This window comes from Lepidochelys kempii, chromosome 3, assembly GCF_965140285.1.
Source record: "Lepidochelys kempii isolate rLepKem1 chromosome 3, rLepKem1.hap1, whole genome shotgun sequence".
In the NCBI taxonomy this organism is placed as follows: Eukaryota; Metazoa; Chordata; order Testudines; family Cheloniidae; genus Lepidochelys; species Lepidochelys kempii.
The window spans coordinates 53,712,828-53,726,995 of record NC_136382.1 but is presented as its reverse complement, the minus strand read 5'-3'; positions in this window follow the sequence as shown (position 1 = coordinate 53,726,995).

The following is a 14,168-nucleotide window of genomic DNA, read 5'->3' as shown; positions in this document are numbered from 1 at the left end:
TATTTCAGGGGCTGGCAAACTTTGGCTCCCGGCCCGTCAGGGTAAGCTGCTGGCGGGTCGGGACGTTTTGTTTACCTGGAGTATTCACAGGCACAGAGCCCCTCAGCTCCCAGTGGCCACAGTTTGCCGTTCCCAGCCAATGGAAGCTGCGGGAAGTGGCACCACTTTCTCCAGCTCCCATTGGCTGGGAACTGCAAACCTCGGCCACTGGGAGCTGAGGGGCTCTGTGCCTGCAAACGCCCCAAGTAAACAAAACATCCCAACCCGCCAGCAGCTTACCCTGACAGGCCAGGTGCCAAAGTTTGCCAACGCCTGCTATGTTTTAAAAGCTGGTGTCACAAGAAACACTCAGAAGTTTTGCTAGAATTATTTTAATGTAATCTAACGAAAAACCTGTTGTTGTTATAATAATAACTTAACAAATATGTATTCATTTTCAAAATTACAGTCAATATTTAAAATCAGTAAATTCATATTTAAAACAAGTAACTTAGAACAATATGAGACTTTAAAAAGTCTTAAAATCCTTCAAAGTTTGAATCAGTCTCTGATTCACCAGACAGTTCATTAAACTTGGCTTCAGTCACAGCTGCACCTACATTGTCATCGTAGATGTCCGCAGTGTCGTCTTCAGATTCAGATTCCTTCTCATCATCAACCTCTGTTGTGCCATCATCAAATATGGCATCATCTTCTGACCCATTGAGTGCATTGCTGATACAGCATTTCCTAAATGATTTTTTTATCATTTCTGAGAGAATGAATAGCCACGTGTCCTTGATCCACTGGGCGACCAGATTGATTTTGTGCTTCATAAGATTCCTGCCTTTTGTCAGCTTCACCATGCCTGAGCACATCCATTCAGACCACATTTTGTGTAGCCTGTCTTTAAAGGGTTTGTTCAGACAGACATCAAGTGGTTGTAGAACTGAAGTTAAGCCTCCAGGTATTACAGCCAAAGTAGTTTTCATATTTTTGGCCACATTTTTCATGTCACCCATCTTGTGTGCCCTGAACATGTCCCAAACAAGCATAGCAGATTTCTTGAAAAGTGCTCCTGGTCTCTTATTCCACACTTTTTCCAGCCATTCAATAGTCCCACTTTCATCCATCCACCCCCTTTCGTGTGCACGTAGGATGACACCAGCAGGAAATTTCATGTTTTTAGGCCAGGGTTTTCTTTTAAAAATAACAACAGGAGGGAGCTTTGATCCATTTGCCAAACACAATAAAACCACCGTAAAATGGATTTTTTCATGGCTAGTGGTTTTAATTAAAACTGTTTTTTCACCAACACTGATTACCATTCTCTGCTTGGGAGATTGAATGCCATCAGTGTTTTGTCCATATTTCCTATTTGTGACAGTTCAAATGCATATTCCTTTCAATATTTTATAATAAACCTTTGGAAAGATTCAATTTTTTCTTCCAGAACTCTTGGCAGTTTTTGCACTATCTTTGTTCTCTGACGAAGACAGAGACTATGATCGTTCATGAAGCAAGTACACCAACCCCCTGATGCGACAAACATTGATGGCTTTACTGACTTGTATTTGTCGTCTTTCGACATTTGCTGAGCACATAGACGAATTCCAATTCTAGTGATGACATACCCATTTTGTCGACATTCAACAACCCAATTATTAAGATCTTTCTCCAGCTCAGGAAATGAAGCGCACCTCGGACATTTTTTCTTGCTTCTTGGCATGTCTTTTAGTGTTGTTTTATTTTTTCGCCATTCTCTTACTTGCTTCTCATTGATACAGAATTCACGAGCAGTGGCTCAATTATTGTTTGCTTCTACATATTCAACAACTTTAAGTTTGAATGCTACATGATAGGCAGACCTTTCTCTTTTGATTTCACTATTGTTCATTTTAAATACTAGTATGAAAATAGATCATTATTATTATTGTAATTATAAATTTTGTAGGACTTTATATAGGAATGTCACCTGCTTTATCACTGTGAAATTATTATAGTTCTTTGTTTATTTCAAAGCAGCCCTGTAGATTGGCATGTCTTTGGGGATAACAGGCTATTTCAATTTTATAAGAGATTCCATCGATTCTGCACATTATATTTTCATATTGGCTCAAGACTTATGAGGTCCACTGGTAGAAATGCATGAAGAGATCAAATTACACAGTAGTGGACTGACACCAGTGCTATAGTACTATTGTTCATTGTATTTTTCTGATTGGCTTGTAAGGCGTAGCATTTTGTGAAATGCAGGGTTCAAATGTCATGCAGATCTGCAGCACTGCTCTGTTAGTATTCCTTTCAATCCAATGTAGTCCACTAAATAAAGCCTTTGCAACTTTAAAAGGCTGCAGTATTGACATCAATAAATGGGTCAGCAATCTTTGGCTCCCGGCCTGTCAGGATAAGCTGCTGGCAGGTTGGGATGTTTTGTTTACCTGGAGCATCTGCAGGTATGGAGCACCTCAGCTCCCTGTGGCAGCGGTTCGCTGGGAACGGCGAACTGTGGCCACAGGGAGCTGAGGGGCTCCATGCCTGCAGACGCTCCAGGTAAACAAAACAACAATACCTTATTTTATACATTTTATTTTGTTTTATACATCCATTAGCACCTAACTCAATTACTTTTTACTAATACCAGCCTCTGTCCCAGTGTCATCCATCTCCCTCCCAACAGTGAAATCCTTTATTCACACAAATGAATTACTCACTAGATATGGAACTGATTAAAGCATGCAGGCTCCCAGTGGCTGGTAAGGTATGTCTCTGTTGGGAAAAAGGCAGCTGGGAGACTAAGGGAGTTAGCCAGCTGGTTCTCTGTAAAGAAGAACCAGCAATGGGAGGAACACGGCATGTCACCAACACCACTGCTAGCTCTTCCTCTGCCTGGACCTGTGGGTCCCCCTGCCAGACAAGCATCATGACCCTGGAGGCTTCCACTCAGATCCTGGTCTTGACTAGCTGGAAATGCAGCCTGCATGTCCATGCTGACAAAAGGCAGGCAGGGGGAGCTAGACACCAGTATGAGAGGTGTCTGTTGGTGGAGTCCCTTAAGAAGCAGTTATGAAAGCTCCAAGAGGAGATGGCTCATCAGTGTAACATCTGGAAATGTGAGGATGTCATCGATAGAATGCCAGTGGAAACCTCTGGCATGGAGGATGCTAGCCAGCTATAGATGAATACAGCAGCACCAGAAAAGGAAGGAGAACTGGCTGTTATATGGCAAGGATACTTGCTCCTGGCACCTTGGGCAGTAGAGAGTGCTCCACACTGGTTCCCCAGCCACAGAAGAACAAGTATGCTGCACTGGCAACAGGAGGTGAGGAGCAAACCCAAGGACTGAGGAGGAAGAGACACCTTCCCCCAAGGCTCAGAGACTTACGATCACTACACCCAGGAGGAGGAGTTGTAGTGTGCTGTTGGTTGGGAACTCCCTTCCGAGGGGGACAGAGGCCTGATGATCTGATTTGATGTCCTGATAGGCATGCTGACTGCCTACAGCCCACACCCGAGATGTTATGGAAAGGTTGCCGAGGCTCATCCAGCCTTCTGATTACCACCCCAAGCAGCTCATCCATGTGGGCTCTAATGAAACTACCAGGTATTAACCTGAGCAGATCAGCAGTGACTACAGGGCTCCGGGAGTAAGGTGAAGGAGTCAGAGGCACAGGCTGCGTTCTCATCCATCCTCCCAGTTGGGGGTAAGGGCCCAGACAGAGATGGGCAAATCCTAGAGAGAAATGCATGATTGTGCTGTTGGTCTCAACAGGAAGGTTTTGACTTCATCGACCAAGGGATGCTGTTTTGGCAAGAATGTCTTTGGGGAAGACATGGGATTTACCTGACCAAGTAGTGGAGGAGCATCTTCACTCACTGACTCACCAACTTAGTGAGGAGGTCTTTAAGTTAGGCTGAAAGGGGGCAGGTGAAAAAAACCACACAGTTAAGCATAAAAAAAGGCAACCGTAAGTGAGGGCTAGACACTGGAGTGGAACATGGAAATTTACAATAGGGTCACAGGAGCAATAAGAGGGAAATCAGTGGGGGAAATCTACTCATCATCTTAGATATTCATAGAGAAATGCAAGAAGGATGCAGAATGAACAGGAAGAACTCGAAATATTAGTCCATAAGTTAAATTATGACTTAGGTGTCATCTCAGAGACTAAGTGCGATAAATTTCCTGACTGGAATATTGGTATAGAGGTCCATAGCTTGTTCAGGAAGGACAAGCAGGATAAAAAGGGAGGAGGTGTTTCATTATACATCAAAAATATATACACCTGTGTAGAGATCCAGAAGAAGGTGAGAGGCAGACCACTTGAAAGTCTCTGGGTAAAGATAAAAGGGGTAAAAAATAAGGATGGCATCATGGTAGGGATCTACTATAAACCAACAAATCAGGCAGAAGTGGTGGATGAGGCATTTCTACCACAAATAACAGAAATATCCAAAACACAAGACCTGATAGAAATGGGGTATTTTACCTACCCAGACAGCTGTTGGAAAAGTAATTTGGCAAACCACAAAATTTCCATTAAGTTATTTGAATGCATTGGGGACAATTTGTTTCAGAAACTTGAGGAAATAAGAAGTGGGGCAGCCATTTTAGATTTTATTCTGACCAACATTGATGAATTGGTAGTGAATTTGACGATGGAAGGCAATTTGGGTGAAAATGATCATGAAATGATAGATTTCATTATTCTAAGGAAAGGAAGGAGAGCAGCAGAATAAGAACAATCAACTTTAGAAATTGCGATGTGTCCAGAGAAGATCAGCAAAAATGATAAAAGGTCTAGAAAACAAACAAGGCCTATGATGGAAGATTCTAAAAACTGGGTTTATTTAATCTGGAGAAGAGAAGACTGAGAGGGAGCATGATAACAGTTTTCAAGTACATAAAAGGTTGTTACAAGGAGGAGGGGAAAAATAAATCTTTCCACAGTTGAAGAGTCTTTTCCCCACAGTGGTTCCAGGCAGGGTGGGAGACACTGAGTCCTCCAGGTGCACTGTGTTTTCCTAAGGCTTAGCCTACCACTTAAATTGTCCTTGATACATTTCTCCATGCTCAAGAGATGCAACTTAGCAAAGCAAAGGATATTCTTAGCTAAATACACATACTCTGTCTTCTTACCAAGACAGCAAATAAACATGCTGCTATGTCAATTCTGGGAAGGCTACAGACTCCTTAAATAATTGAACTGCTTCCAAAATCTCTTTAAAAAAAAAATCTCACATTGTGACTTTGCAGTTATATTTTAGTAGCTCTTTCAGTGAATGGAGTGTTTAGATGGGTTTGGTAACTGCAAGAATTCTTGGCTTATAGTTAGGGGGCTGTCAGGGATTTGTTAAGAATCTGCTCTTCTCCACCCTATCTTTGGTGTATGGTCACAGAATAGGGTTATATGCTAGTTCCCCGCTTTTCAGATCAGGCTGCAGGGTCATCCCTGTCCCACTTCCCCTTTTCCTCTATGGGAACGAATCTGGTTCTCTCCTCCAGCAGTTGCTGCCAACCAGAATAAATACACAGAACCACACCATGACTGAAGTCCCTACAGCCATAATCATGGTGGCAATCTATGCTCCCACACAGCACATCTGTTCTGACTGGCAATATTTTCTGGAGGTGGGAATTGGCATACAATGATGGTGATGCTATTATCACTGTGGCTGTGTCCCCAAGCAGTTTCCAGAGTTACAGCAGCAGAATAAATTGCACAGTGAGAAAGAACACTTCCAAATAATTATATCCTGCCATTCTGTTGTTTCTGTCACTTCATTTTTATAATGACTTCTCTGGCTTTCCCATCTCATTGCTGCTCATCCATCTGATTTCAAACACACACACACACACACAAACACACATACACACACAAAGAGAGAGAGAGAGAGCGTTTGCACATGATTATACATAACAAATCACGAGAAAAGAAGATAATTAGTTTAGACAAAAATAACTTCCAATGACAAAGGATTAAAAAAACAGTAGAATAAATAGTACTGAAGTCTCACTGGGGTTGACAAATTACATTATAAAATAACACTCTGAGGCCAATTTATAAACTACTGTAATGTTAAATAGTTTTTGAAAGACAATGGCCCAAAGCCACAGTCAACAAGAATATTATTAATTACTCAAATTCTACAGTCTTGTATTATTATGTGGTCTAAAACCTCAGACACAGTTCAGCAGACAGTTGATTAGCCTGGCACAAGAGCCCATACTTGGAAAGGTTGCAATGCTTTCTAGGACCTTTATTAGAAGAAGATGAACTTATAGCTAAATGATTGATAAAGAGGTGGATTTGATGAATATTTTTGTAACAGGTGCTGTGAAAGTTCTGGAAACCTAGTTCTGGAAAGTACATACTTTCAAATGATTTTGAACCTTCATGTTGTGCCAACAGCTAACCTATTGACTGCCCAATCTTCCTGGGCCTTATTCTACCATCCCTATTTACTCTGAATGGTGCTGTGCTCTCAGATTAGTCCTATTGACATCTGGGCATAGAACCAAGCCCAGAAGTAGGGAGCCACCACCAGATATTTTATAGCTCCTACTGGGTGCAGCTAATAATTCAGCTCCCCCTGATCAAGCTTGAAGTGATGCATTCCTTGTGTGGGTGTTTGTTTTAATGAATACTGCATGACTGAATACATTACCTGGAATTGCTTTCCCTACTAAATGTAGTAACCAGGAGGTTCATAGAATCATAGAATATCAGGGTTGGAAGAGACCTCAGGAGGTCATCTAGTCCAACCCCCTGCTCAAAGCAGGACCGATCCCCGACTAAATCATCCCAGCCAGGGCTTTGTCAAGCCTGACCTTAAAAACTTCTAGGGAAGGAGATTCCACCACCTCCCTAGGTAACACATTCCAGTGTTTCACCACCCTCCTAGTGAAAAAGTTTTTCCTAATATCCAATATAAACCTCCCCCACTGCAACTTGAGACCATTAGTCCTTGTTCTGTCATCTGCTACCACTGAGAACAGTCTAGAGCCATCCTCTTTGGAACCCCCTTTCAGGTAGTTGAAAGCAGCTATCAAATCCCCCCTCATTCTTCTCTTCTGAAGACTAAATATCCCCAGTTCCCTCAGCCTCTCCTCATAAGTCATGTGTTCCAGTCCCCTAATCATTTTTGTTGCCCTCAGCTGGACTCGCTCCAATTTTTCCACATCCTTCTTGTAGTGTGGGACCCAAAACTGGACACAGTACTCCAGATGAGGCCTCACCAGTGTCAAATAGAGGGGAACGATCACATCCCTCGATCTGCTGGCAATGCCCCTACTTATACATCCCAAAATGCCATTGGCCTTCTTGGCAACAAGGGCACACTGTTAACTCATATCCAGCTTCTCATCCACTGTAACCCTTAGGTCCTTTTCAGCAGAAAAGGTTACACTTTGGGGGATGAATATAGATTAGTGCAGAATGTTCAGTACAGAAAGTTTTATCCTCAATTGTAAAGAAAGGTTAGCAAATCAAATGAGATTATTAAACAGGGGGATGTGATTTTAATTCCCTGTAACCCAACCACTCTGCCGCCTTCAAAATAAAGTAACTATTGTTTTGAAACCATGAATTCTTTCTTTATTAATTAAAAAAAATGAGATAACGGACACGGTAGCCTGGGTGGGGTGGGGTAAGGTCTGACTGCCCTTACCCAATGGATCAGGTACCCAGTTTTTAGCTGGGTCAACAGGAGATGGCCTTTGAGTATGCAATCAAGAGAAACTTGAAACCACAATCTTCAAGATTGTAGTCATAGTCAAGTGCCTTAACCTCTCAGCCACTGCCCCTCTATAACCATTAGCCTCAGTTCCCGTTATTTTCACTGGAAACTGAGGAGTCTTTGCACATCCCACAAAATGCTGAGGATCAGACAAGATCAGGCACCCTGTGTATTTCATCTAAGTATCAATTTCAATAGCTCATATGATTTATGGAATTATTTAAATACAATTGGAAAATAATTATCATGCCTGAATTTGAAAATAGAAGAATAAATGAGATTGATTTATTTCTATGGCTGTCTATTGATTGTGGTATAACTGTACACAGTTAAGGATTAAATAGTATACTGAGATTGCTAATTGATCACAAAATGTATCAGAAATGTATACAGGATTTACAAGGTGCTTGGGACTGGAGCAACTATGCTTGGGAATGAAGGGGGAAATGAATTTGCCATGAATAAGGCTGCTGCTCTCCATTCAAATGTGTAAGCCTAATGCTGATGAAAACCCCACTCAAGCAGTACAGCTACAATATAAAGATTAAAGTCACATGGTACAATAAAGCACCCGGTGTCATGGTTCATGCATTTAGATTACTATTGTTGGCAAAAAGCTGAAAATACAATGAAAAATATGCTAGGTAATGAACTATGTGTTATAGTAGATTGTCTGAATAGTTAGGGACAAAAAAGGATTTTGCAGAGACCTTGTTAGAAGAAAGAGAGTAATTAAAAAATATTTTTAAAGGGTTTGCAGCGCTTATGTAGGACCTTGCCTACACAATAACAGAGTGCAAACGTTGTTTGAGGTCATGTCTAATTTTTATAGGAAGCTACAAATTGAAAATATTATGTTGTCTAGGTTATTCAATGTGTCTTCTCTTTTCTTTGTTTGTCTTTGAACTTGCAAGCAATTAAGGCCAGGGGCAGTCTTTCTTTTATCACTTGCAAAGCACAGAACAATCGCTGGTTCGTACAAAGTAACAAATAGTTGTAACAAAGTAGAATGTGCGCAGGGAAAGTTATAGTTGACACAGGAGCCCTGCAACCTGATCCAAACCCAGCAGGACCCAGATTCAAGAGTTGGAGTCAGGTCAGGTTGGAAAATCAACTGGACCCATTTGGTGATGATTTGGGTCTCCTCCTCATGCCCATGGGACTGGCGAGGCAGTGATTGTGTGCCTCTATTCTACCAGCTCCTGCCCCTACACTGCGTGTGCTGCGGAATGAGCATGCCGAGGAGTTGCAACACCTCTCCCTCTGCAGAACATACCAGACAGCAGGGCACACACAGGCACTGGGACACCCCTATAGGCATGAGGAGGAGGCCCAACCTCAGGAACAGGTGGTGGTGCTGCCTCAGGTTTGGGGAAAGGGTTGGGTCACAAACATGGGCATAGATTGGGGAGGATGGGGGGCACTGCCCCTCCAAACAGAGGTGAGACATGGGTGGCATAAGAGCTTATAGTCCACTGCCTCCTCTCCCCTAAAATTTCTGCAAGCACAGAGCTGCCAAGGGCTTGCTCTGCTCGGCCTGCTGGGGGGTGGGGCTCCGGTTGTTCCCACACTGCTCCTCACCCCCAGCACGTTTCCAGCTCACTCAGCCCCTCTCCCTGCAAGTCAGGCCCAGGCAGGGAATGGAGAGAGTGGGACCGAGCAGCATCTCCTGTCAGGTGAGGGAGAGTGGCCACTCCAGCTCACTGACTGTAGAGTTGGATGCCACCACCTGGGTCCTAGTGCTGGTGAACTTCCCCTTCTATGTGTGCTGGATTCTCTACATGGCCACCATCCTGTTTTCTGTTACAATGGTGAGTGTCTGTGGTGGAGCAGGGTGGGGGGGGGAGAAGAAGAGGGGGAGGTAGTGGCAAGAGAATGGGGTGGGGAAAGGGACAGGGGAAAGGGTATGTGGGATGCAGGGGAGGGAGATGGGCATGGGACAGTGGTGAGAGGAAGGGGAAGGGGATGGGGCAAAGGGCAGCAAAGAAGGGGGATGGGATGGGGAAAAATGGGAATAGGGGATGTGGGAAGGAAGCAGGAGCCCAGCATGTGGCATCCCCTCAGCAACAACAGCAGCTGGGGCTCCCCAGTTAAGTAGGCCCACCCCGCCCTCATCACTGGCAGCCCAGATACAAGGGACACACATGTGCACACAGACCCCTCCCCCTCTCCACACCCTCCCCCCCACCCAATATAGCAGTCAAGCTACGCTTATGGTCAGAAAATAATTCGACCCTGTTTGGCTCTGGTTGGGTGGGCTTGGTCCAGTTGAGGTCTGATCAGGCCTACAAAATAGTCCTAGAAGATTTCTAGTTGGCAGTCTCCTCCTTGCAGAACTGCTGCTTGATCAGGGAAACCGGGAAAGAAAAATTGTCGTAGAAAACCATTGTTATTGCTTTAGGCCCAGTCTAGCAAATAATGCTTAATTTTATCCATGAGAAGCTCCACTGAACTCAATGGGTATACTGACCACTGAAATCAGTGGGACTACCCAAGTGTGTAAAGTTATATATATGCATGCTCGCTGATTCGCTGCCTTAGAATGTTACTATATAGTTATTTTACATTGTGTCAGATTGCCCACAATCAAACCATGTGGTGTTAGACTTGTGAACATGTTCATTTTATGTGTGCATTATTTTACAGTATATATTTCTAGTACAGTTTCTTAAGAACTCAAAAAATGTGTTAACTTCACTTGTGGTTTAAATTATTTAGTGTGGTGGAAAAATTTAACCACGTGTTGTGTTTGGATCAGAAACAAGCCCAAGGCTTTTTTATTGATTAAAAGCACAGGGGGGTAATAGCTCTAAGTAGCTGCCCCCCAATGCAAAGCACACACAGCTTTTTAAAGCTTAAAAGCACAGACAAATTACACATACTTTTGTCTTAAATACCTTATTTGGAATATAGCAAAACAAGCTTTTCCTGTTATCGATAGGTGTTTGTTTGCGGTTAACATTTCTTAAGCTGTGCTGCAGCAATTGCCTTACAATGGAATTTTCCACACTCTCTTCTTATGCTTCATATACACAGTTAGCTTGACCAAAGTTTTAGGCCTACTTGGGTCCACTGAATTTTTCCTCCACATTAGGTATGGTTAAAATTTAAATATCAATAAGGGTCACAGTGTTGTTCCTTGACTTTAGCAAAGCTTTTGACACTGTCTCCCACAGAATTCTTGCCAGCAAGTTAAAGAAGTATGGGCTGGATGAATGCACTATAAGATGGGTAGAAAGTTGGCTAGATTGTCGGGCTCAGCGGGTAGTGATCAATGGTTAAAAGTCTAGTTGGCAGCCAGTATCAAGCGGAGTGTCCCAAGGGTCGGTCCTGGGGTCGGTTTTGTTTAATATCTTCATAAATGATCTGGAGGATGGTGTGGATTGTACCCTCAGCAAGTTTGCAGACGACACTAAACTGGGAGGAGTGTAGATACGCTGGAGGGTAGGGATAGGATACAAAGGGACCTAGACAAACTGGAGGATTGGGCCAAAAGAAATCTGATGAGGTTCAACAAGGACAAGTGCAGAGTCCTGCACTTAGGACGGAAGAATCCAATGTACCACTACAGACTACGGACCGAATGGCTAGGCAGCAGTTTTGCAGAAAAGGACCTAGGGGTTACAGTGGACGAGAAGCTAGATATGAGTCAACAGTGTGCCCTTGTTGCCAAGAATGTATAAGTAGGGGGATTGCCAGCAGATCGAGGGACGTGATCGTTCCCCTCTATTCGACATTGGTGAGGCCTCATCTGGAGTACTGTGTCCAGTTTTGGGCCCCATAATACAAGAATGATGTGGAAAAATTGGAGAGAGTCCAGCTGAGGGCAACAAAAATGATTAGGGGACTGGAACATATGACTTATGAGGAGAGGCTGAGGGAACTGGGATTGTTTAGTCTACAGAAGAGAAGAATGAGGGGGGATTTGATAGCTGCTTTCAACTACCTGAAAGGGAGTTCCAAAGAGGATGGATCTAGACTATTTTCAGTGGTAGTGGATGACAGGACAAGGAGTAATGGTCTCAAGTTTCAGTGGGGGAGGTTTAGGTTTCTATATTAGGAAAAACTTTTTCACTATGAGGGTGGTGAAGCACTGGAATGCATTACCTAGGGAGGTGGTGCCTTAGAAGTTTTTAAGGTCAGGCTTGACAAAGCCCTGGCTGGGATGATTTAATTGGGGATCGGTCCTGCTTTGAGCAGGGGGTTGGACTAGATGACCTCCTGAGGTCCCTTCCAACCCTGATATTCTATGATTCTATGATTCAGTGAATCTAATTTGAACATGGACAGTGGGTGAACTAGCAGCTGGGGGAAGCTAGCCCCTGCCCCCTCCCCTTCTACTTGAGGCCCCACCACTTTCCCTCCCATTGTGCCCCCTCCCCCATTGGAGCCCAGAGTGGCAGAAGCCCACCGCAGCCACTGCCCCCCTCCCACACGCCTCTCAGGCCAGCACCCCTGACCTCAGCCCCAGAGTGCCAGGCAGGCACCAGCCCTAGCCTCCCCAAGTTCTGGTAGCAGGCCAGCCTGGGCCACAAAAGAGTGGGAACTCACAGGCACTCCTGGGGGCAGAGCCACACTGGGCTTCTTTGTGGAGGCTCAGCCTCCCCCAGCCTATGATACCCATGAATCACCTATGAATTGAAACCATTAAAAAGATAGGTTCATTGGGGGAAGGAGACCAAAGCCCCGAGGTAAGTGGGGACGTGGGATACCGGGAGGAAGCACAAGCAGGAGAGCGCAAGAGGGGAGGGCTCCTGCCTCATACTGAGAAAGAGGGACGATCAGCGAGTTATCTTAAGTGCCTATACACAAATGCAAGACGCCTGGGAAACAAGCAGGGAGAACTGGAAGTCCTGGCACAGTCAAGGAATTACGATGTGATTAGAATAACAGAGACTTGGTGGGACAACTCAAATCACTGGAGTACTGCCATGGATGGATATAAACTGTTCAGGAAGGACAGGCAGGGCAGAAAAGGTGAGGGAGTTGCAGTGTATGTAAGAGAGCAGTATGACTCCTCAGAGCTCTGGTATGAAACCACAGAAAAACCTGAGAGTTTCTGGATTAAGTTTAGAAGCGTGAGCAACAAGGGTGATGTTGTGGTGGGAGTCTGCTATAGACCACCGGACCAGGGGGATGAGGTGGAGGAGGCTTTCTTCCAGCAACTAATGGAAGTTACTAGATTGCAGGCCCTGGTTCTCATGGGAGACTTCAATCACCCTGATATCTGCTGGGAGAGCAATACAGCGATGCACAGACAATCCAGGAAGTTTTTGGAAAGTGTAGGGGACAATTTCCTGGTGCAAGTGCTGGAGGAACCAACTAGGGGCAGAGCTCTTCTTGATCTGCTGCTCACAAACCGGGAAGAATTAGTAGGGGAAGCAAAAGTGGATGGGAGCCTGGGAGGCAGTGATCATGAGATGGCCAAGTTCAGGAGCAGCAGAATACAGACCCTGAACTTCAGAAAAGCAGACTTTGACTCCCTCAGGGAACTGATGGGCAGGATCCCCTGGGAGAATAACATGAGGTAGAAAGGAGTCCAGAAGAGCTGGCTGTATTTTAAAGAATGCTTATTGAGGTTACAGGGACAAACCATCCCGATGTGTAGAAAGAATAGTAAATATGGCAGGCGACCAGCTTGGCTTTACAGTGAAATCCTTGCTGATCTTGAACACAAAAAAGAAGTTTACAAGTGGAAGATTGGACAAATGACCAGGGAAGAGTATAAAAATATTGCTCAGGCATGCAGGAGTGAAATCAGAAAGGCCAAATCACACTTGGAGTTGCAGCTAGCAAGAGATGTTAAGAGTAACAAGAAGGGTTTCTTCAGGTATGTTAGCAATAAGAAGAAAGTCAAGGAAAGTGTGGGCCCCTTACTGAATGAGGGAGGCAACCTAGTAACAGAAGATGTGGAAAAAGCTAGTGTACTCAATGCTTTTTTGCCTCTGTATTCACGAACAAGGTCAGCTCCCAGACTACTGACTGGACAGCACAGCATGGGAAGGAGGTGACCAGCCCTCTGTGGAGAAAGAAGTGGTTCGGAGCAGGGAGTTGGACTAGATGACCTCCTGAGGTCCCTTCCAACCCTGATATTTTATGATTCTATGAAAAGGCAATTACTAAACAGATCACTTTCATGCTTTCAGCAGGGGGTTGGACTAGATGACCCGAGGGCTCTTCCAATGGTAAACTTCTGTGATGATACCTTAATAAACAAAGTTGTGACTGGTATGCATGAAGGTGCATATTTTGAAATAAGAAAAGGAGTACTTGTGGCACCTTAGAGACTAACCAATTTATTTGAGCATAAGCTTTCATGAGCTACAGCTCATTTCATCGGATGCATAAAAGTGGAAAATGCAGTGAGGATGTTTTTATACACACAGATCATGAAAAAATGGGTGTTTATCACTTCAAAAGGTATTCTCTCCCTCCACGCCACTCTCCTG